The 26,060-nt window shown below is 40.2% G+C and overlaps 1 protein-coding gene across 5 annotated transcripts in view; it reads left to right on the top strand.

Moving 5' to 3' along the window:
- Positions 1-26,060, top strand: part of CREB5 (cAMP responsive element binding protein 5) — a 379,577-nt gene that overhangs the window by 218,523 nt on the left and 134,994 nt on the right. The window lies entirely within an intron of this gene.

The following is a 26,060-nucleotide window of genomic DNA, read 5'->3' as shown; positions in this document are numbered from 1 at the left end:
TCAGAGCAGATGGAAATGTGCATGTGTAACAACTCATGTTTTTGTTAAGGTCGTTGGAAACAAGTATATAAAGATCTTGTTCAAAATTTACCTGAAAGAAACCAGAAGGGGAGTAGATTTTAAGCCTATTTAAAAAAAAAATGTTTTTAATGGCGGTACTAGGGACTGAACCCAGGACCTCATGCACGCTAAGCACATGCTCTACCACTGAGCTGTGCCCTCCCCCCAACCCTAACTGTATTCTTCATTTTGGGACATTACTGTTGAGGGCTCAGCATCCTCCTTCTTACATGCACGCACGCGCGCGCACACACACACACACACACACACTCACATCCTGGGCTGGCTGGATTCCAAAGCTCTAGACACCTCATGAGGAAGCCTGTTTTCTCAAGATTAAATTCTCAATTGTCAGGTTCTGAAGGTGTTCCACAGCAACTGTGTTGAACTTTCAGACTTTATGAATTTTTACTCTCAGTCAATTTATGTAATAATGTGAGTGTTTCTAAGAATCCAGCAGAGTCATAGATCTGCCCCTGGAACCAGCTGTTCTGGGAATTTCCAAAAACACTTGCAAGTTCCCAAGGAGAATCTTCTAGCTAATTTTAAGGCATATTTATCCAAGGTTACTCAAAGGGCTGGAGTGTATGGGTTGAATTTCTAGGCGGCTCAGATTTCTAGGTGGCTTCTAGGTGCCAAATAGAAGTACTTGGCACTTCTATCCCGTTCCAAATTGGCTAGGGTGGAGCTTTTCATTCTTCATTTATTTGTGGTGTGTACCCTGTTCCCATGGTGACCTTTGGCCACTCTCTCTCCAACACACACACACACACACACACACACAATCTCAGACACACATCTTCTCAAAATTGAAAGGAACTGTGTGAACCTTATGAAGGTTAAGTCCTCTCTATCTGTGTTTGTTTACCTGTAGTGGGAGACAATACAAGGATCTGCTTAAACAGGTGTTGTGATACTAAAGGAGGTAATACATGTAACGAGTCTGGAAAGCGCCTGGCACATAGTAAGATTCAAAGTATCAGGCTTTACCATCATTATCACCATGACTTTGAGTCGGAGGCAGATCTTTATGAGTGCAGTCCATGTAATGCAGCAAGCACACTCTCTTGGCATAAGTGCATTGGTGGGCAATGTGCCTTACACACAGCCTTGACGTGAGTGATGGCTGATCATCTTTCTCTGTGAATATCTCTCCTTCAGGCTTTCCAGAATAGCACCAGAGACAGTGTTTTCAGGTTATCAATAGGAATTTCAGATTATTCAGATATGAACTTATTTTGGGAGGCTAGACTTCCGGTTGATTCCCACGATGGCAAAAATACAAGTCTGGCTAGAAAAGTAAGCCTTTCTCCAGGCCCCCAACATTCCACCCTGCTGCAAACTAGAAAACAGAGAATAAATGTATGAGTGAACCTAGGTGGAGGGGAGAGGAGGTTAAGGAATTAAAAATCATACCCAGTTTGAAATTTTATTGGTAGATATTAATGATAGTTAAAAGAAAAGTTAAATGAAAGCCAGAAGAATTCTAGTGCATCTGTCTACACCTAAATTTTTTATCTGTTGAGGTTGAGGGCCCTCTGATCCTCAATATTAGGTTTGTTTGTTTGTTTGTTTGTTTTTCAAAATTAGATTTGTGGCCCCACTAATATCACTTTGTACCAGTTTTTCTCCCTTTTATGTGGATTGATTGATTGATTGAAGTGCACCAGTTTTTCTAGATTGCTCTTCCTTTTGAGTGATGACTTAGCATATAAAACCCAAGCAGTGCTTATGCTTATTAGAGCACAGACACATGAAGAAACTTGGAGGGAAACTCTCCCAGTGTCCACAGCCAATTCTTTGCCTTCAGACGGAAGGTCTCTAGTGCCATTCAAGATGGGGCTCTTCTAGATCAAATTCTGCTTCTACTCCAATTGCTGCCGTTCTTGAGTCACATAACTAGGTTTTTGGCCTGGCCTTCAGATGAGTAATAAAGAATCAGTATAGAATAAGATGAAGCCATGGGAAAGTGGGTGGCTTTAAGAATAAGTTTTTCGTCTTATAAACTATAGGTCTCTTGATATTACAATTACTACTGTGGTAAAATCCTAATTGCCTCTGAACCTTCCTTCATAAGGGAGATTTCAAGCTGAAAATGTGATCTCCCTGGATGCTAGCATAAACTGTAGTTGTTCTGTTGATGGTGATTTTGCCTTCTTTCTAGGATACCTTGTGAAAGTGTCTCATTTGCTTGTAAGTTTTGGATAGAGCTGATTGCTAGTAGGATATGACACTGTGGCTAATCAGGGTGATTTTTGTGGTCTTAGGATCTGTTATGCATATATAGCATGCTTGTCAATGTGTAAGCTTATGTAGATTATAAAACAGGGAAATGTGGAGAGAGAGAGAGAGAGGGAGAAATATTTGCTCTTCTGATTGGAGATTGTTTTTCTGAATGGTCGGAGGAAGACCTGAGGAGGCACACAAGCAGTGTTTCTCTGATGCTGATACGTACCTGGAAATAGGTGGACATGCGAACGAGGCTGTTTGGAGAAAATTATCTTTGCCAGGGAGTTAGGAAAACCTGAAGTTCTGTCTTCAATGAGAAATGCTTCCGACTTTTTTTTTTTTTTAACCATGAGCAGTATTTCAGTCCAGAGCCCCCAAGAAAACCAAGAGGAAGTGGAAAGAAGAAACATCAGTCACACCTTTCTCTGCAGGCCCGGTGCTGTCATCTCCTGAAGGATTTTAAAGTAACCATTTGAGCTGATACATACTTTATCTTTCAAAGCCATCCCCTCCTGCAAAGACTCGAGTTTGACTGTGTTAACAGTGCAAAAGGCCATCCCCTGAGTGCATTCAGATCAGAATTATTTCATGCGCTTTGAAGAGAGATAGTACCAGTTACCGTGATAGCATTAACCAAGGATAACAGAGAACTTTTAAACTTAAAAGAAAGGAATCTTCAGAGAGGCAAGAATGTTTTTGACACAGAAACCCAAAGGGCAGGTTGGAAGTACCACTAAGAATTTGAAATGTAATTTTGAATTTGAAAAGAATTTTCTTTATGTTCTCCTCTATGCTTGTGGGCTGAAATAACCCTTTTGTGAGCAAGATTTTTTTTTTAATTTTGGATTGATACATTGTTTATTTTACAGTAAACAGTGATTGTAAATTTTCTAAACAGTAGCCCTTGATACAACAGTTGAGCAACAATAACACAATCCTTTGCATCTGGATTTGTTTCTTTGGATGAAAACTCTATTAGCCTAAAAAGGTTGTTTTTAGAATGTGGAAATAACACAGGAGATAATATGGGTGGTATATCATGGTGGTTTTTGGTGTTGAGAAGAAAAAACTCACTCCTGTTATCTGAAGCTAAAAAAAGACAAATATTCACAGGGTATTTGGGCTCCTAAACTCACCCAGAGGCTGGAGGGGATCAACATTATAAAGGGGATGGAGATCAGAGTAGCTCCAGAGGGCCTGGAAAGCTTGCCGCAGAAACAGCCTGTCCATGCAGCTGTTACGGAAAACAGTATGGAGATTCCTCAAAAAGCTAAAAATAGACTTAAACCATGTGATCCAGCAATCCCACTCCTGGGCATATCCAGAGGGAACTCTAACTTGAAAAGATACATGCACCCCAGTGTTCATAGCAGCACTATATACAATAGCCAAGACATGGAAACAACCTAAATATCCATTGACAGGTGACTGGATAAAGAAGTTGTGGTATATTTATACAATGAAATACTACTCAGCAATAAAAAAGAATAAAATAATGCCATTTGCAGCAAAATTGATGTAACTGGAAATTGTCATTCTAAGTGAAGTAAGCCAGTAAGAGAAAGAAAAATACCATATGATATTACTCATATGTGGAATCTAAAAAAGAATGAAAGAAAGAAAGAAAGAAAGAAGAGGACACTAACAAACTCATCTACAAAACAGAAACAGACTTGCAGATATAGTAAACAATTTTATGGTTACTGGAGGAAAGGGCGTGGGAAGGTTTGAGATTTGCAAATATTAACCACTATATGTAAATATAGATAAAAGGATAGATTTCTTCCGTATAGCACAGGGAACTATATTCAATATCTTGTAATAACCTTTAATGAAAAAGAATATGAAAACGAATATATGTATATATATATGTATAATAATATATATACACACACACACACACACATATGACTGGGACATCATGCTGTACACCAGAAATTGACACATTGTAGTTGACTATACTTCAATAAAAAAAAAAAAAAAAAGGAACAGCCTGTCCAGAATATCATAGCTGCCACACCTGGGCACTACCCACTATCACTACTGCATACCGTCACAGACAAGGCACAGATCATTCAGTCTGCCCTCTTTTGGCCTCACTTGCCCCCAAACCATAGGTGAGGGTGGACCACTCGATCAACTAAGCCTGCATTATGTGCTCTGCTGTGACCTTATTCAACAGGAATTTCCCCCAAAAGAAGGTAGATTGGATGCTGTATACCTCCCTAAAATGGCATATGTTGACCATAGGTGGTATGATTAACATTACTTCAGTAGTTTCTGGTCCTAAGCATGGGAGATAGAAATTTTAGGAAGAAAAGCCTCCTAGCCTATTATTAGAAGAGGATGCTTTCTAATACTAACACAGTTATTAGTACTTGTGATTCAAAAAATCTGTAATGTTATTCTGGAGAAATAAAGAACTGAGTGGTCAGGATAATTCTGATATAAATAAATCAGATATAAATAAGTCATAACTGCTCGCCTTCCCTTTTTTTTTTTCATCTGAATAAGCACTGTCCAGTAGTGCTTTCTGCAATGATGAAAATGTGGCTATAGAGCACTTGAAATGCAGCTAGAAAATGAGAAACTGCATTTTAAATTTTATTTAATTTTACTCCATTTAACTGTAAAGATAAATAGCCACATGTAGCTGGCAGATACTGGACACAGCAGATCTAGATGAAATCTTGTGAAAATCATAGCTTCCTAATGTAGAGCTGGAAGGGATACCTGAGATTCCTATAGCAAGTTTGAAGTTGGTTATTTTTAAGGAAACATATGTTGAATACAAGATAATTAGGTTTATCCCTGGTGAGAGAGACGGGAAGTAGAGACTGTCCTCAGTGGTAAAAGATAATCAGCATCTCAAAGAATGTACACTGAGGTAGGACCACAGATCAGCACCAAAATGTGTGATTTCTTTTGATGATAATTTCATCTGAAGAGGAGTTAGAAGGATGGTGGACTCTGACCTTAGAAAGCAGTGTCCCACTCCATTCACAGCAAGAACACTGCTATGGCGACAACAAACAACCATGTTGTCCTCAACGCTGGACCTTTTGGGGTACAGGAGGAATAATGAGATGGGAGCTGTGAATGAGTGCTGTTGACTCTTTGGTTATCAAGAATTACTAAAATATTACTATGAGTTTCCATAAATACTTGAGGGTCTTTTTATTTAAAAAAAAAAAGGAAATCTGTGTTTTTCTGAAGTCTCTCTTCTTTTACTCTCTAATGAAAGTTACCTTGAATACTTTTGATGTACCAATGAAGTGTGCTGTGGGAGTCTAAACATAACACTATTGAATGTCTAGTGTTGTTCAGGCAGCTACAGCCACCAGAGGGGAAGGGAGTGACTTTCAGCAGATATGCAGAAAGTCCACAGTGCTTTTCCTGGAAGGCATGGATTATCAGGTGACTTCACGTATGTAGTGCAAAACATACATACATAGTGTTTTGGAACAAATTACTTACCTTTTTATTATTGCCTCCTATTAAATATCAGAATATTGAAATAATAATCTAATTAGCCAGCTAATTACTAGAAAACACTTAGGACAATATCAAGAACAGTAAAATGTAACAGAAGAAGCTCTCTTAATTGAAAATCATCTAACTGTTGCCTTTTAAAATGTGCTGACTGATGGCCACGTCCCACAAAATGTGCAGTCAGTAGGTAACAAATGGAAAAAAAAACTTTGGTTCCTGTTTCTACCTGCTTCCACCAGTTGAGTTGTGTTCATACCAATAATCCACAATGTTTGCTTATGGAGGCTGTACTTGATACTGAAAACGCATAATCCAATTAAATATTTGAAAAATTCTGTGACCAGAATAAAGTGGGAAAAAGTAACATTTAAATCCCTCCTCTGAGCCACATGCTGACTTGGGCGTTTCACAGACACCTGGAAACCCAGGATCTCCAGAGCAGGGTTTTCTGTACACAGTCTTGGTAAATAGTATCTACTTGCAGCCACTGAGTGGGACCATAGCCCAGCAGATCTGCTCATTTTTTGTTGTCTTTGTAAGCAGTATTGATTGCCTTGGTCAAATCAATTATGTGGCCATTTCCATATACACATCATTTAGCTGCCTGAACTGATTGCTTCTTCCAGGCCACAGTTAGGCTGCTTCAGTCCTGGAGATCCAGGTAGTTTCAGACCCTTCCAGTGGATTGTTAAACATCAAAACACCAGGCTCTGAAGACTTAGCCTAGCATTTTTTATTCCATAGGAAATTAATGTTACAATTAGTTGGAAACAAATCATCAGAAGGTTATGTTGTTCAATAATAGAAGATAAGTCAGAAATTTCTGGAAGACATATTTCTTAATAACAAAGAAAAAAAATATCACCAGTTGCTTTTCAGATTAAATATGCATTCACCAAGACTGGTTAACACTTTTGGTAGCAGATGGCTCTTTAGATCTCACATTCAATGATCTTTTTTTGAAAAAGAGAACACAAATGGTGATTTTAATCATCTTTGATTATTGGATGTTGGCGTATTGGACTAAAGTTTTCTGACGTGTTTGCTTGGTTCACATAAAGACAGCAAGGGTCTGTGGCCTGGAAAAGCAAAGTAGCATGGTGAATGGGAACAAAACCCCCTTTACAGGTTACTTGTAATAGTGGCAGCAATCCAAGGTTGGCACGGGTGGTAAAAGGAGGAATGGGAATATAAAGACAGCTCATTGCTGGGGGACATGATTTTGCTTTCACTTTTTTTTTCCCCAATTAATAGGAAAAGCAGGTTTGCACCTCCTGGCAAAATAACCTGTAAAACAAATATATGTTTTAACAAATAGACTTTAGCACAGGCCAGGTAAATTTTATTGAAAATCACCGTAGTGACTAGAGGCCGATTTGCTGTTGTTGTCTTTTTAGACTGTGGTGGAGACCATTCTAAAAATAACACAAAGGACTATAACTGCATTCTTGCGGGAAGGGGCAAAAGGAGAGAAAGCGTGTTTCTCAGTGGATACATTCAAAAAGTGGCCTCACCAGATGCCTTATTAATGTTGTAACAGTGTGTGTGTAGCAACGTAAAGAACAAGCCCTTAATGAACTTGAGTCACAGGTTTAGGAAGACTTCAGGGCCTTTCTAATTCTGTTTCAACCTCTTCTGGTCCATTTTTATCCACCAGGCACCGGGTACCAACCCGGGCCAGACATAACATTTTGCTTAATTTTCTCTCCTCCCATAACAACTTACCTGTTCAACGTGCCATTTGTATCATGGACAGTGCAGGTTCCATTTTGAGCCGGAATTCGTTTTCTTTCATCAGAAGTGCTACACCTGTCTCTTGAGCTTTCACTCTTTCAAACTGTTGTAAGTTCACTGTTCTGTGTCATATGGTGCAGAAGGCGCTAGGTGGGACTCCTAAGAGCTGAGTTTCAATCTGCTCTGTTCCTTTATACCTCTCGCCTCACTGGTAAAACAGGATCAATGACATTTGACCTACTTGCTTTTGGGGATTCAAAGGGAAAGACATTGACATTGTTATTATGCAAACTGGTAAAAAAGAAAAATAACCAAATAGTGTACTTTGGCTCTGGAGTAATCTCTTGCTCCCAAAAGAATGAATAAACAAGCCATATTTCACATTTTATGTTAATTTCTCATATCTATTATTTTAAATATTGACTCTTCTACCCTCAATAGTAGTTATTGCAGTTAGCATAACAGGATGGCATCTCATAATTTGTAATTTCACTCTGAATGTAAAAGCTTCCATTTTCAAATTGCTTTACAAATGTAATGGAAATGTTTTCACATTATAGTTTTAAAGAAGTTTATTCTAGTAACCTAAAAGCTTAATGGTGCTAATTTTATTAATGTCAAAATATGACTATTTATAAAAAGCAGATACAGAAGCAAGAGTGCTATTCTGTGATCTAGTTAAGACAGCATTATATTGAAAAAGGTGATATAGAGGAAAAAGGCTAGCTAGAGTGGTCTGAATTCTGTCTCCAATATTTTCTGTGTGGTCCTTCGACTTTCTTTGAGCCATAGTTTCCCCATCTATAAAATGGGAACAATAATATCTTGTAGTGGTATTGTAAAGATTAGAGAGAATGCATGCAAGACGCTTTGCACACAGATTAGATGCTCAATAAACTGTTATTACATAACTATCCGTCCACACACATCCACCTGGGGATGAACTGTCTTAGGTGCCCCTTGCTAGTGGGACGATCATGATAGATTCCTATGACGCTACCCTAATGTGTCGTTTCGTTATAGACTGTCATGTAAGTTCAGGGAAAAATCTGATTCAATAAAAGATGACTGGTGTTCAGCTGCCTTTGCACACATGCCCCAAAAGTGAAAAATGTGGTGATGGATATTCCAAATTCAGTCTTGTTTTTTCTATCTGTGACAGTCTTTTTCAATGAGACTTGGTTGGCATTGAGCCCTCTACCTCTAGACATGAGTGAAATAAAAATTAGGAAGGAACTAAAATTAGGAAGAAACTAGAATTAGGGAAATAAGAACCCAATGTGTTTGACTTGGCAGGGAGGTGGAGTAATTACTTTGGACAGCTTCCATGCAAAATGTTAACAACGAAGAGAACATATTTCTTCTAATCAAAAGATGTGAAGGTACCACTTTGACAGCAACTTTTGCTCTGGAAGAGTCATCCATAAATATCTAGAGTTACCATTTGAAAGTAGAATGGGGCATTTTCACTAAACATCTACGGACCCTCTCCCTTTGAGGCACTTTGGGTTGACGGGATATTGAGGTGCCAGTGCTTTTCTTGGGAACAGAAGTAATTCTGTAACTTGTCAGTGTGTTGACATGGTGTGCCCTTTCAGATTTCCAGCATGAAGGCAAGTAGTGTTTTATTGAGGCTGACTGAACATGGGTGAAAACGTTCATTATACATTTACTTTATTTCTTTAGAAGTAGCTATTTCCATGATAGCCATTTCCCAATTTACACTTTGGGTAAGTGTGAGTTTTCCACTCATCCAGGAGAACACGATAGACATCACCTCACATTATTTGCCCATCAGGTACGAAGATATTTTCCCATAACAACTATCTGCAAATGAATCCATAAGCTGTTTAAATGACTCATTTCAGAATTCAGTAAAAATTAGGTTCAAGGGCAAACTCCCCCACCCAAAGGATGTGTAGCAGCGGTGCTGTGCCGGTAAACCAGCTTCCTGCAGGTGGGGGTCCTGATCTGTACGGTTTACCTATGTTTGTGCTCGTAATGGTACATCCATTTCAACGTACCAACAGTTTAAGAAGGGCTTACCAGATTCCTGAATATTTAACAGTTGACCCCCCCAGCGCTGGTACAAGTGGCTTTAGCACATTACAGCCTTTAGAGTGAGTTTTAAAATCTCAAGCCCTGACCATTGACATTATTGGCACCAAAGGCATTTTAAAGAAACTGATGGGTGCCTGTCACCTGAGGCTACATATGGGAGCATGTGGATTGTCCATTTACTTGCCTTTCCTGCCTGAGTTAAAGTTGTCCTTCAATTCCAGCAGCCAACATACATTACACCTGTGAAGTTTCCAACGCAACAGACTTGTAATGAAAACATTGATTTATACAAATAAAAGAGTCTCTCTCTATCCAGACAGTTAAAAGTCTAAGATATACTGGTACCTGTTTCCTCAGCAATTAGCCAAGACTTGCTGCTTACAGGAGTCAATGGAACTCACTCCTCTTCTAGTTCGCAGCCTGCCATGGCGTTTTGCTGACACCCCTCTGCCAGGTACTGCCTGCCTGTCAGTGGCTGGCGAAGTGATTTGCTTCCTTTATGTATGTACTACAGCAAAGCACTCTGAGGCTTGCAAATGGCACCGTTTAAATCAATACATGATGATTTATTACATATTGTGGAGCGCTTATAAATATATTATGAAGCACTGGAGCTTAACGGCATCATAGGCTTGTGGGAGGCGCAGGTGGGAGCCCTCCATACTGGTTTCTTCTTCCTTCTGCCCCTCAGATGCTGTGTTTCCCTGGATGATTCATTTACCTTTGCTATACTTTATTTTTTATGTTTGGAGAATAGGGTCACCAGTGATAAGACTGCAAATGATTTGGAGATGCGAGGTGGCATATGGGCAATATTCTTTCAAACCAAAAAAGTTACCGTATTTTAATATCTCCCAAGGAACCAAGCATCACAGTGGATACCAATTAGATACCCTGGCTGCAAAGTGAGAGGTTCAAAGGACACATGTATGTAGGAAAAGGATGCTAATCACCAAATTCAAGACCCCATGACCTCTATAGCTGGGGGAGGGGAGAGCTAAGATCTGGGGAGGGGTTACAGGTGAAAATCCAATCCTATTTGTAACATTTTATTTCTCAGTTTGAGTGGTGGGTACTGAGGTTTTTATTGTATACTTTTTAAATCTTTGCTGTCTGAAAACTTACACCAAAAATCTTTAAATAAGGTAAAGTTTTAAAGGTTTCTCTTAGTCATGATATGTGTGAGTTTAGCCTTTATAATGGTGTCATATTTACTAACAAATGAATAGGAGCTTTTGCTTGTGTCTTTGTTTTACACAACCATGCGGTTTGGGGACCGGGGTGGGCTTTAATGTCCTCAGTCAACTGAGCTTTGTGCAAAGACCGTAACAGGAATAAACAGCCAGGATTTAATTAATCCCCATCAAAGCCAACAGTTTGTTAACACCTTCTAATACATTTTTTGAAATGTAGGAAACTGAGCCTATTGAATAATATCTCTATTGAGTAAGAGAGAAAAGAAAGGGAGATATATTTGGGTGCTTGTCTAAAATTCAGCCCAGCTGTGCCCCTCCGTGGACTGGTCACACAACAGTATCATTCCAATTATTCATAACAGTCACCAGTGAGGCACTATTGACAAAAACTGGACTCTAATTGGACATAAATTTATCTTTTTAAAGCTAGCTCAGCTGAAAATAAAAACAATGAAGAAAATATTTCATGACGATGAGGATAAGAGAGAGTTTTATGGAGATACCCTTTATGCTTAAAAAAATTAAATATACCCACATAGGCATAGCATTCCTCATTCTCAGAGTCGATATGGTTAAGTGGTTTATTCTTGGATGAAATCATTGAGTGCAACATTCTTATGTACTAAAAGTAAAACGCTCTTACTTATTTGCACCTAATGATTTCTTCCTTTGCTATAAGAAAGGCAATATTCTGAGTTAAAAACAGATGATTTTCACAGCAGCATGATATATAAATGATCTGAACTCTGGATTCAAAGTGTAAGAAGGGGACCACTAATGTCCCAACCAGGTGGTTGGGATTTGTGCCACAGAAAGGATGTCAGTGCAAGCTCCTGACCTTCTCTCCCTGGAAGAAGAGGCCAGGGAGTGAATGAACAGGAGAGACCTAAGAAAGTCCACCACTGCTCCCTCAGCACTTCCACTCATCCTGGGGTTTAAGGAGGGAGGTTATGGCCAGTTTATTCCAGGGCACTTTACTGGTAATGTGTTCCTTCTTGATTATAACAAAGCAGTTTTCTTATGTCATACATTTGCATATAAGAAGACTTTAACTCCTCTTTTAGTATCCTTCTTTTTTGAAAAATATTGCAAGATAGCCAACTCATGGGACAACACATGGGAAAGAAAAGTAGAGGAAAAGGAGCCTTTCTAGAGAATTTTAAATCATGGGATGCATAGGATATGTTTCCAGGCAGATACTATCCCAAACACACATAATCCCTTCTGAAAACACACCTGTCCCATCTATAAGGCACCAACTTAATTACCCACCTCTGCCATGCTCACAAAGGGTCTTAAGTGTATGGTGAACGTGATTGTAAAGAACAAGATTCATGCCATGTATTGGAGAAGCAGGTGACCAATTCAAAGTTCCAAGGAGAAGTCTCTGGATAATTGGTTTCCAAATAGAACCTTTCAGGTCAGGAGGAATTCAGGGCTAAGCCAGAGTCTGCTTTGATAGCTCTCTCTAATGGCATTAGAGCTGAGATGATCCTCGGTCCCCTTGATCCCTGCAGCACCACTCCTCACCACCACCACCTCGCACTCTCCCTTGGCCTGCACTTAAAAAAAAAAAAAAATTGCTCCAAAGCTCTCTATTCTAGTCGTCGTGTCTCCTTGGGTAAAGCAGTGGAACCAATCAGCTATCCTAAGCCAGCTGCTTAGATACATGCCAGCATGGCTCATTAGAGTGCAGTCATAAGCTCATAAACTCATTCAGAGGAATATTCTGAAGGATGTTTTTATTGCTTTGTTGTGTGTATAAATCTCTTTGTTTGCACAAAGAGAACACTGATTGACCAAAATGATGAACTGCTGGTTCCATTTCTTGTCTGCTCCCTGAGCAGGCACATTATGGTCTACCTTCGGTTACTCTTGTGTAAACAGCATTAGTGACTGTGAGCATCATTCACTCCACACCTTTGTCCTCCTTAATACAGAGCATGCAATACGAATAAAAGCACTGATAAGGGTGGAGCATGGCTTGCCCACCAGGGATAATGATGGCTCCAGACAAATGACAGGATGAGTTTTTAATTGCTTTTTGGAGCCATTTCTCCTGTGCATGCCTCATACTTTTGTTTTCCAAAGAAAAATGGTAAAATTTCCAAAGTCAGGGAGTTAAAATTCATTTCATAACCAACTCCGTGGTTGTGTGAACCCAGAAAGAAAGAGAATGATGGTCAAAACAATCCCTTTCACACAGGTTAGAGATGCTTAACATTGGTGACGGAGGCAAGGGTCTGTTCTGTGCATGCAGCAATTATCTCCATTGCAAGAGAAGTCCGTCCTTGCAGCTGCACTGGGGAACTCAGGCATCTTTGAATAAAGCACGTCTGCGCTCACGCGCAGAGAAATGTGAGACACTACCGAATAGACGGCTCACTGAGGTCTGGCCAAGTGGCCCACCAGCAGTTCATGGCGTTCCCAGGAGGATGCAGCCTGGCTTTCTCAGACTCCAAGCTGATTAAAGCAAGGGGTGATGGGAAGGCCATGTTGAGTCTCTAGTTTGGGGTGGGGGATAAGAAAAGGGCTGACAGCTGCTGCACAACTGGAGACAAACATGGGTAGAGATAGCAGCCTCCTGTTGTAGGGAAAAAACAGCACAAAGATATGTTCAAAACTCTCTGCCACAGATGAATGTTTCCTCACTAGTCCCTCTGTTGTCCTGGTCTCTCATCTTTAAGTCTCAGTATGTACCAAATATGCATAAATGGGCACTGAATATGACATACATGTCCTAATTTACAGTAAGTCTTCAGGTGGCGGGATCTCCAAAGTGAGAGTGAGCATTTTATTTGGTCCTCTGCCTAAGGACGCTGACCTACTGACTCATCCCTTTCACAAAAGTGCAAGAGAGTCAGTGTTTTAAACAACCTACTCAGTAAGTGTGCCGGGCGGATGGGATCTTTCCTGTTTATTAGGCACGCATGAGTAAAGCCTTTGCAGCCGATTATTTAATATCTGGAAAGTCCCCTCAGCAGCTGGACTCGGTTCCGGTGGCACTTTGGAAGATGGAAATGGTGCTCAGAGTTAGATGCCTGATAGGATGTTGGATATTTAAAGCAAAGGACGGCAGTGCGGGCTCCAAAAGAGGCAACAAGGCACTTGTTTTTTCTAAGGAGGAAGTTTAAGGTATCAGCTGTGCTCTCTTCCTAAACCCATTTCAGAAGTTTTTTTATTCTTCTTCAGTACCCTGTGACGCTGTCCTGCAGCCAGATGCATCTTGCGTGTAAACAGCCTCAAGCCTCTGACCAACATTTTATTGTTAGTCCTCATGGTGTCCTTTGGCAGAAGGAGCTGGAAACCAAGTTGTAGAAATACACATCATTTTGTGACAACATATTTTATAATCATTTTTAGTTTCAAAGCTGCTTCCTACTTTACACATACAAGGAAATCTTTTAATATGGATTAGATTAAATCAAGTTAAATTTCATTATGATATGGATATCTCTAATAAGTGATGAGTTTAAGATACAAAAATGAACTACAAATAGAGTGGTTTGAGGTGGCAAACCAGGTGCATATACCTACTTCCCCTTGAAATACGAAAAAAATATATATACATACATAACTATACGAATACTGGGAAAAGACAAAGGGTACCATTATGGGATCAGAAATTTTGAGGATTTTCTAGAAGATACAATCAGAACAGAGGGGAAAATATAGAGGAAATTGCTGCCCAAAGTCTCTCAGCCTTGCTCCAAACTTCATGTCAGCAATTCCAAAGAGCAAGAGTGGCTTGGGACAAAAAATCATTAAAGAAGAGCGTTCAAGTGAATTGGGGTTCTCCCTTCTCCCCTGTCAGTGTTATTTTTCATCCTTATAATGCCAAAAATGTGCTATGCATAGAATAACATAGCTCTTATGGCTTACAGCTTATCTATAAAAATGAAGAAAAAATTGTATGTGTTTAGAGGAAGGAAAATAACCCCTGGTTACTCTTAAAAGAATAGGATTCAAATGGCCTCAAACTTCTCATCAGTAACACCAGTTATCAGAAAACAAAGAAAAATTGTCCTAAAAAAAAATGAGGGAAAATGAATTATAGAATTATATATGCAGCCAAACTATCATTTATGCCATCAACAATTTTTTGAACTACCATGTGTTAGACATTGTGTGATTCACAGGAGATACGATGGTGAGCAAAAGCAGAGTTAGTCCTTGCCCTGTTGGACTTAATAGTCTAGTTGGGGAGATAGAGATAAGTAATCACTCAAATACACGCATAATTACAAACAGGTATAAGATGCACCATCTGGTGCTGCCCACAGTGATAAAATACTATTTTATTAAAAACTGAGACATCTTGCAGTAAAATGCCTGGATAGATAGCTTTGTTTAACCTAATGTTCTCGGGACTTCCTTAAACTATGGAATCATGCCTCCCCCTCTTCCCTCCCTGCCCCGCTGCTTCTTCTCATTCTTATTCTTCAGTTAATATTCTGTGGAACTCATGTTCCCTACAGCCCACTCTGGGAAGTGCTGAATTCCAGAGGAAAAGCCATCCTCCTTGGCATTGCCTACAAAGCTTTTCCACCGTGTGATCTCAGCCTACTTTCCCTCCTTTTTCCTCTCCCCGAAAACCTTGCCCTTAGCCATTCTCCATTGCTTGCCAGGCCTTGAACAGGCCAATCACTTTGGCAACTCCTTGTCTAATTCAGTGCTGTCTTCTCCAGTGCTGTCTTCCCTGCCTATGTGCCTCTCAGCACTCAGTCACCTAGCACCAACGGAGCCTCTGCCACAGGCCGAACTTAGTTGGAGGAATGGGGCTGAGGTGTGGAAGATGGAAACATGGCCCTTTCTTCAAGGATCTTGAGTCTCCTTGGATCTTGATTAACTGCTGCTTCTGGTATTTTTCTCCCTGGCTTCCAAACTCCTGTTCAGATGTTGCCTCCTCAGTAAAGCCTTCTCTAATTGCTTCCTTCCTCCTCACCCCCCATTCCCAGTGGCCCTTCTCCTGGCCCATCATACTGTGTTCCCATAACATTTATTATGTCATAACTGTGCCTTACGTGTATCACTTTTGCTGGATGCTCAGTGTTTCTTGAATTATATACTGAGTGGACATAAGATTTTCCCCTAAATATTCTCTCTTCCTTTCCCCACCTAACTTCCCTGGAACACAGTCTCCATGTCATTGGAAATGGCTTCTCCCTCTGGATACATGAAAGAAAAAATTTTCTCAACTCATTATCTGTTTCCACTTGGCTGTTTGCATTATCTGCCAGCATAAATTACTTGCCAGGTTGAGAGAGACTAAACTTCATGCATAAAACTCCCTGTCTTTATTGAAACTAATGAACCTCTGGTATTTTCTGAATTTTATTTTTCTCTGAAGTAAGCCACTATTGATTGATTTTTCATTCTGACTCTTTGTAGCTTTCAGTTGCACTCATTCAGCTGTCCGTGTCGTAGGGATCCTGCTCGGGTCACTCCGCTTCCCTTGCACTTACACAAAGTTTGAAACCTAATACCTGATTCTGAAGGGGATAATAATGAGGATTTCTTATGAAAGTTGCAGCCAAATTGTAAGCTTTATAAATGATCACTGCTTTTCCTGTCATCATAGGGAAACACGCCAGCTGTGAAGGAAACTGACATGCTGTACTGGGTAGAAACATCATGTAATAGGGAAACATGGTTCTTTGTTTGGAGCCATTTCCTATGAGTGCGTTTCATATTAGGTCTGTGCATGCTGGCCTCTGGGGACAGTGTGGTTGCCCCTCAGTGAACAGCAGGAAACCAGTCTGCTCCTCCGTCTGCCCTGTCCTCCTGATCATCTAGAGAACATACCAACATCAAGATGAGGAAACAAAAGGAAGCAAGCGGAAGAAAAGTCGGGTCATTCCTCTGATGGTCTAGGGAGTCAAAAGACTACCTTATTGCCCTAGTCAGCCACTAACCTTGATGAAAAAGGTGAGGAGGAAACCTAAGATGGTTTGACAAGATATTGCAGGGGGCCTGGGCTGTTTGAGGCAGAGACCTCCAGAGTACCTACAAAGCTCAAATGGTGGGTGACTCCACCAAGTGGCTTCACTGCAGCTCAGTATTTGGCGCCACCACCAAGAGGCTTTCCAAACACGGTGTGGGTTAAGTGTGCTCTCGTGCCGGCCTCAGCAGGAAATGGTGGTGGTTAAACTTGGCCCGCTCAAACTGGTACAGCGCAGGCTTGTTGATTTTTGCTCTCCACAGCAAGTCTTTGGGGGCCAAACCATAAAGCTGACTTGTCATCTCTCTCTGAAGTTTATTTAAGCACTTACCTACAAATGATGACCCCTCCACCCACATATACACAGACAACACACACACACACGCGCACACACACACACACACACAAACACACACAGCAGCAGCAGCAGCAGCCCTGATGAGCTGACCAGTGAATATGCTGTGAGATTCCCTGGAGCTTTCTGCCCTGGACAAGTGCTGTCTCTCCTTCCCTCAAGGAGGATAATGAAGGAATGAGAATCTTTGGTTTATGAGTTAACAACTGTCTGCCCATTTGGCTTAACTATCAGCTTCACTAGTTAATACCCATTGGCTGCTGCGGAGGAAGATGTAAGTGAGGGCATCAGTATAGTTGAAAGATCACAGTTTCCGCTATTATTAAAATCACTTCCTTGGTGTGTCAATATGGTGGGTATGCTACCACCTGGAGGAACAGCTCTCCCCTTGTGTGTGAAGCCTCAAGGAGTCTCTAAGGCAAGATACAACTATAAATCTCTGGTTTAAGATTTCCGTATTTGTATTTTCCAATTGGAACCATCTCTGGTTTTTAGACGGAGGCATCAGAGACTGAAAGCCTGTGATTTGCTTTCTCTCCCCACATATTTCTGGTATTTGTTTCTCTTCTAGGAACTTCATGGTTCTAATCTTCTTTATTTATGCGTGTATGTGCATGTACTTATTTATTCTACCCTCTTCTTTTCTTTGTTCATAAGAAATGTGTTCTGCACCTTGCTTGTATTCTTTCTTGTGCTTTATTACTACAGCTATTTCATCAAATGAGGGCTTGATAATTACTACTGCTTCCCAAGTGCAGGGTGAAATCTTTTGGGGGAAGAGTGTTTACTGTGCCTCTCAAACAGCCTGCAGAAGAATTACCTGGAAGGCAATTACACAGATTCCTGGGCTCCACCCTCAGAGATTCTGACTTGTGGTTCTGGAGCGGGGACCAAGAATTTGCATTTCTATCAAGTTCCCAGGTGATGCTGAAGCTGCTCATCCCAAGACCTCAATTAAGGGCTGTACTGCCCTAGAAACCCATCATACAGGACTTTTCTGCTTACTCTGCTTCTAATATATTTCCTTCTGAGAGCTATCAACCTAGTCACGAAAAACAAGCTGAACCAGTCATCTTGTTGATGGAGGTGAAATTAACATTCTTGTCTCCCAGCTACGTATCAAATCAAGGAGCACTGAGCTCATTCAGTTCTTCAAGTACAATTTGATATTTCAGATTCCAAATCATTTTCCAGTTTCAATTCCTTATAGGATTTTAAAAATAGTTTTTTTGTCTATGAAAAGACAAAAATGTTACAACTCACTTTTTTCTCTCTCTCCTTCCCTCTTTCCCTTTCTTCCTTCCTTCCTTCCTCTGAAGGTAAGAATTTAAATTAATGAATTTTCCTATTTCATCCTTCTGATTCCTCTTGTGCCTGCCATGTTTCCATCATCCTCCTTCCTGTGTTCCTAGGGAAAGAGTAGCAATTGAGTTGGAAAACATGATGCCTGTGTATTTAACATTTTCTCAAATGTGATAATTGGTGATTTTCCTGAGGCTTGTCACAGAGACTATTTCAGCATGCAGTTTGTTTTCATATCCCAAAGATTCACCAAGAGGCATAGAGGATTAGAAACAGAACTCTTTTCGTCTACATTAATGTTTTTCCATAGCAAAAAAAGATGGACAGCTTTTTCAGCTGGGTCGTTGGGGAAGTGTGGGGTGATTAACACTGGAGAGCAAAAAGGGAAGGAAAAGAGAATTTTAGAGAGGGCATATTCTCCTCCGAAGTCATAGAACATGTTTACAAATAGTGAGAATTCTGAAAGAAAGACAGACCTGGCTAAGTATTGTGTCAGGGAAGTCTGTGATCTCAAGCTATTAAATATTACCCAGCTCTTTCTGGCTGTCATAATTTAAAACTACAGTGACACTGTGGTAGATGTAAGTGGTAATTTTGCCTTTGCCCAAAAAGGGAGAAAACAAAAGCTGGGAAAGATCAGAGAGCAGAGTGGGTTGAGATGAGAAGGTTATCTCATTTTTCTAGGGAAGCTTCACGAAATACTCAGATTGACCTCTGCTGTGAGATAATGAATTTCAGTGATGGGACACGGGGGAGGAGCAAAGGTGTGGGGAGTGGGGTGGAAGAGAATGGGAGCCAGTGGTCAACATTTCCTGGATCTCCTGTAGCCCAGCTAAAAGGACCAGGCAGACTTGCATTAAACCTGATTGGAAAACTCTGCTTAATACATTAAAGAAACAACTTGCAGAAAATCTACCTCCCTTCCTTCCTCCCCCAAACAGTAATGAGTCCAAATTGCTAATAAAACATAAAAACTGAAAGATGTTGTGCATGGGCCATTTTTCTGAGCTGGTTATTTTTTATGTTAGTTTTCCCACAGCTGTGAGCATGCTATAACTATCAACTTACCAAATGCCCCAGTTTCAATGAAACTTGAAAGAATGTATTTAGGAACTTTATAAAGAAGGTAGGGGGAGAAAAAAACAGACAAGCAAGCTCTATCAATTTTTTTTTTCCCTTGAGTAAGAAAGAGGAATTTGGGAAGGATATGGAGTAGAGGATGGCTTAAACTGATAAGTCTCAACTAAATAGTGGTTAAGAGAACAAATGGATTTATTCCTCTCCTTGCAAAGCCATTATTCAAAGATTGCATTCAGCCTGAATGGAAAGCAAGATGGAGGTATCCGGTAGAATCCCGTGCACGTTACTGTGGGCACAATCTAACTTCTGAGGTTAACTTAGCCAAGTAGAATTAAGAGGCAAGTCTAAAGCACAGGGAAGAACAAAGAGTGTTTCTTACACCTCAAATATATACAAAATCCCACATAAAGGGCATCCCACCCATGGTGGACCAAATGGTCTGAACCATATAAGGGAATCTACTTTGTGCTCTTTTTTCACTTCCATCTCTCCAAAAATTGTAAATATTCTTATTTGGAAATGTGTGAACATTGCTATGAGGGGCAACTGCCAAAAGTTTAGGTAATAAACAAGAAACGCATGTGTTGAAGATGAAACGTGAGTGTTATGTCCAGAATTAGCAGTTGAGCTCCGTCACTCCGTGGCTCAGCATCATTCAAGCTGCAAAACACCTTAGGGATATTTAATGTTCTGTGCCCACCCCTTATAAATGTATATGACTCAATATCCCCAATGAGTAATATGGCTGGCGGCCATACCACCTTCAGTTAAGCTCTCATAAGCTGCACAGGGCTGGGCTAGGTCGGTGTTCTTGTGGGAGACCTCCAAAGAAACCCTGGAGGTGTCAGCGATGATTCAGTGGGTAGGTCCCTGCCTTGAGTCAGTCCCAAATCACTTTCTTTTCCTGGCGTTAACGGGTCCTTCACATACGCAGGTGCAGCTTTTTCAAGAGTTGGTCCAAAGCTTATTTGCTTAAAAAAAGATTTTAAAAATTTAAAATAAAAGCCAGGGCAGAGGGTGGCCCAAAGAAAGGGGGAAGGAAAAGGAAGGGAGTGGCAAAAATTGGAGAGAGGTGATCTGTTGCAGGCCAATACCCACTTCAAGAAACTCACAAGGATGCCCCTAATTATTAGACTGTCCTGGAGCCTGGTTGTCGTAAATTTTGCTTGGATTGTGTGGGTCACCAGCAATGAGGTTTGGGGATCTGCTTGGATGTGGAGAGTGAACCAAAGATTGATGCTCTTGAGATCCTGGAGAAAGTTCTGACTTGTTCCTGGGAGACCCACTGTAAACAAATCCAGAGGATTTGCGCAGCCCTGTCTAAAAGTTCTTAGACGTATGCTGTCCCTGGGTGGGCCTGATCAGTGCAGGGTGACCACTGCAAGGCCAGCCAGAGCTATCAAGGATACTAGTCCTTAGCGTGTGTTCCTGTAAGCACTTACCCTGCCCCTTCCAGTTCCTTGAAACTACCACCGAGTTTTATTGTAGGTAGTTACAATGCTGCTGTGCCCCTCTAGAAGCTGCAGTTTTGAGGGTGCTTAAATTCTTAAAGATGTAGAATGTTTTGAGGATTTTGGAGTCAAAAGCACTTGCTAGTTTGTAAGAGGAACTCTGGGTATATTTCCCTTCTTCAATGAAATATGCTTAGGCTGCTTCTATCCATATTAAACCAAGGATATGAATAAATCTGCCTAAATATTTTCTTTGGGATTAGAAATAATTTTCTCAGTAAATCCCATTGAATGATGTAAACAAATGATAAAGAAAGAAAAGAAAAAAGATGAAACAGTTAAAAAAAAAAACCTTCTCAGTGGTACTTAAGAGAAGAATTTGTTCTGTTTATTTGTAAACTTGCAAAATATTTCTAAGTTTGCAAATAAAATAAACATTTTTCTATAGAGTTGTTTTTGAAGTCACATCCAGCCTGTCTCCCTAAGATGACAAAGCCCAGGAAACAAAAGCAAATAACTGTTCAATGGAGTTGAAATTAGTCCACGTTTATGCCTTTATTTGAGGGATGTGTTAGACTTAAAAAAAAAAACTGCAAGGGGTAGATACTCAGTTCTTGTTGATAGATTTTTCTAAACTTCTGCTTTGCCTTTAAGAACAAGACGTTACAGCGTATAAGATAATTAAAGGTTTCAAAACTTCATGTCTGCCTTTTAGTCACATTAAGCTAATCATACGTCTTCTTGTATAATTTCCCCAGCCTTGGATATTGCATAGGCATATACAGAAATCCCACTTTTTCATAAAATGCTTTACAGTCAGATTATATCATACTTTAATCTCTATTAAATTCTAAATTGTTTCAGAATTCATTATGAGGATGTGTAAAGAAAACTCATGAAGTTTCCCTTCCTAGATCTAATGCATGATCTCACTTTATACTGTTCAGTTTTTATTAAATTTCTTTGCTAACTTAATGGTAACAGATATATAAGAAAACTAATAAAAAGCATATCACATCTTTTCATTTGCAGAAAAAAATCAATGTTCTGCATTCCAATATGAGGTGTCACGTCATACATTCCTTTCCATTGTCTGGGTTTTGAAAACATCTCTGATTATGTCAAACTTTATTCATTTTTTAGTAATCGTGTTTATTATCTACTGGTAACTATACAAAATTCTATTGGAACTATGCAAATATGAACATAGAATTAGAGAGGTATAAAACAATTGCTGTAGTCAGTGATACTTGTATGTTTTCCCCAAAAAATGTGGCTGCAAAAGAAAAAATTACTTACTCTATTTCTTAATATCATAAGGAAAGGAAAAGATGACAAAGTGCAAAAATTTAAATAAAAAAGTTTACAAAGAGTTAGGTTTTCCTCTGAACAGAGTTTGGGTGGAAACAGGGTTTATTTCAGTAGAAGTAATGGAATGTAGGAAATAACTTGCTCTTTTTGCATTATTTTTATGATATGATTTCAGTCTATATTGGGATCACATCACACTGTTATGCCTCAAGCATTCTCAGGCATTGGGTTTTATCAGTGGGTGAGAGTGTGAAGTTTCTTTTCAAATCCACTGCAGTACTTACATCCAGGGACTCCTTTTACCTCCCTCTTCCAGTGGCCAGGGCCTCTTTTCTTACTGACCTCAGCTGCCCAGGACTTGCGCTTCACCCTGCCCTGCTCTGATGTCCCATTGGGTGGTACCCTTCCCAGTGTGCAGCCCAAGAAATGTACCAGTGATCCCCATCAGAGAGCCCCAGGCCAGAAAGAATATGTCTGACTCAAGGCACCAGGAACGCTTTCTTGAAGTAGAAAGCACTTAACTTCAACCTTAAAGAAAGGATAGGACCATGAGACCAGAAAGATGTTTCAAGTAGAGGGAGCAGTGTGAACAAAGTGGTGGGTGTAGAAAGATCAGGGCAGACCATACTGAGAGAAAGCAAATGTGTCCAGTCTAACCAAATCTTATAGAATACATGTTGTTGAATAGTGGCAGAGGATTCTAAAAATATAGGCAGCAACCAAATATCTGAAGAACAGTTGACTTCAGTTAGCAATTGAGAGCTTGTTTTTGAAGAAGGGAATAAAAATATGAAAAGTCCCACTATGGTGGTATCCTGGAAAAAAAAAAAAGAAATCAGTGAAAAACCTGTTGAAGTCAGTAGTTGAGTTAATAGTACCACACGCGTGTTAGTTTCTTAGTTTTGACAAGGATGCCAGGGTTAAAGAAGATGTGAACATTGGGGAAAGCTCCGTGAGAGACACATGGGACAGCTCTGTGTTATCTTTGCAACTCTTCTGAAAATCGGAAATTATTTCCAAATTAAAAGAAACAACAAAACCCGGCTGTGGGACTTTGTCTCCAGCTCAGGGCCCTCACGTCAGGGGCATCAGGGAACAGTTTGCCTGTGGCTACGAGTCAATCCCCTAGAACAGAAGTAAAGGATTTGTTGTTTTGCTGTAAGCTCTGCGAGTCTATTTCCTGTGTCAGGAATCTTTGTTTCTGTAATTTCGTCTGCTCCTGGGGTCTGCTTCTTCCCGTGCCCGCCATAAGGATGCACCTCTCAACTGGAAGCCGAGGGCAGCTCTGGGGACCCATGCGTGAGGCCCAACCTAGAGTCCCAGCTCCCCGGGGCTTCTTTTTTTTGCTTTCTGTACCAGTTTTGCCCCATCCTCTCCCCTCTTGTTGTCATTTTGAATATTCTCTGCTGTCTGTGATAGAAAGTAAAACTTTTTTAAGACCAAGTGGCACATAATTTAAAAAGTGTGTATTTGAGTTTACTGCCTTTTCATAGGTAAGTTTTTTGTTTTGGTTTGGCTTTTTTGTTGGGAGAGGTAATTAGGTTTATTTATTTGTTAAAAGAGGTACTGGGGATTGAACCCAGGACCTCGTGTATGCTAATCACACACTCTACCACTGAGTTATACCCTCCCCATTATAGGTAGTTTTAAGTGTGCCTCTCCATTAAGACGGTGTACCTGAGTTTGGGATTCTACGGGCTACTGTGTTTTTGTCATTGAAAATATTTTCTGTAGTCATTAGTGCAGGTTAAGAGAAGCTATCAGTTTATACGAAATAATATAAACATATTTCATCCATGAATACTTGTATATAGCATACAGCACTGTATAAATACATAGCTTATATGAGGTAATTGTCCAAAGTTTGTCTTTAATTCTGGGTGTCTCCCATGCACCATTTAAAAACCTGAGAGGACAGATCAATACAAGTCAAAGCAACAGAAGTTTACCAATATAGAAATATACAGGTGTGTGCATATTTATACAGTGGGCGTGCATGCTTTCGCCCAGTCTACAGCAGCCTGCTTTGTTGATGAAGTTATAATTACATTTCCTACCACAATCTATTATCTGAAAGTGTATACTAGATTGCTTGAGTTATTTGGCAACATTTATTGTGAAATGAATTCAAACGCTTCCTATTTAGAAACATGCCTCCTGCTTTCCATGATCTCTTCTCAAAAAATTGAGGTTCTCTTACAATTTAACATAGCCTGATTTGGGTATCCTGGGCCAGTCTTAGATGTTGCTAGCTTCAACTAGAAAAGAGCAATTCTCATTTTACAGATTGTCGGGAGACTTTGGGTCTCTTTCTCTGCTTCATGTATTTCTCAAATTCTGGTACCTCTTGGGTGACTCAGTTACCTGTCTGCCTGTGAGGGTTCAAACCAGATGGCAAAGCCCAGAAAGAATTGAGCCTTTCAGTTCTTCTTTGTTTTGTTTAATAGCAGCCCCAAAGGAAAAGCAACAAGGTGTGGTGGATTAGAGTGGGAATGCATCTATCAGCTGCCTGGGTTTGTGACTTTACTCTGCCCAGTTTCTGCTGTGTGACCTTGGGCAAGTTATTTAACCTCTCTGGACTTTTGCTTCTTCATCTGTGAAAGAAGGATGAGAATTACAGCAAAATTGGCTTTTAGAATTTAGTGAGAAATTGCAGATTAGCTCTTAGCACATTTCTTGGCATTTTGTAAAGATTTATTGATTAGCTTTTATGTTTATAATAATTATTATTACACTTCCCTATTCTTTCCTACCTCCAGAATTAGTTGAACTGTGTATCTCATGCCACTGAACTGTACACTTAAAAAAGGTTAAAATGGTACATTTTATGTGATGTCAATTTTACTGCAATTTAAAAAAATAATAAATGGGGAGCGGGGAAGAGTTTCAATCACCTCAGCTAACCAAATACAAAAAATCACTTTCCAAATTAAAACATACCAGACAAGGAGAAAAATTATGTTATAGAAAAAACACTGGACTAAGAAGACCTGGGATCTAGTTAATAACTCTGTGCTCTTGGCCTACTCATTACACCTTTCTGACCTCAGCTTTCTCTTTGGGAAAAGTTCATGGAGAATTCAACAAGATTGCTTGGTAACACATATAAATTGGCATTATTGTGGCCAGAGTCCATTGCTTTTTATCCACGTCTAAGAACAGAGCCAGGATGTGGTACAGAGCTGCAGGAAAAGTGTCCTGTTCGTAATGCATTTATTTGGTTACAAAAACATCAGGGCATTTAATAATGTGCTGTGAAATAGGTCCTGACAAATTCTGATTGACAGAGACTGGCGGTCTTGACTCGGTTAAGGGGAAATGCCCTAGGCCCCAGCTGTTGATTCAGTGGGCCATTTCCAATGCCCCTCTGCTGACATCTTGTTCAGAGTACAGCCTCCACTCCCAAGAGCCCAAAGCCAAGAAGGAATTAAGGAGAATCACTCAATGAGGCTTTCTCTCCACAATCCGGAGATTCCAGGCCTCCCCGCCCAGGGTGTAGTAGCAAGAGCTCTGAACAGGCTCTGAACAGGGGCCTGGGGTGATTTTGAGCTAATGACACTTTTCCATATATCAGGCTTCTCATCTGCAAAATGGGGAAAGATGGACTCTAGAATTGTCATGGTTAACACCCTATATGTTAACAAATACGTTGAAAATTTTAGGATATTTTTTCTACTTTTCCCCCAAGTTTAAACATTGTAGCACTTAGTCTTAAAATCACCTTGGCTTCCAGCACCCCAACACCCACCCACCCCCATTCCTCCCTTCTGTTGCCCTAAGTCAGGATAGGCCATCTGCAGAGGAAGGGCAGATTTATTTAGACCCAATGCCACAGCTGTTTAGGAAAG

This window comes from Vicugna pacos, chromosome 7 (genome assembly GCF_048564905.1).
Source record: "Vicugna pacos chromosome 7, VicPac4, whole genome shotgun sequence".
In the NCBI taxonomy this organism is placed as follows: domain Eukaryota; kingdom Metazoa; phylum Chordata; class Mammalia; order Artiodactyla; family Camelidae; genus Vicugna; species Vicugna pacos.
This window is presented reverse-complemented; position numbering and strand designations above follow the sequence as displayed.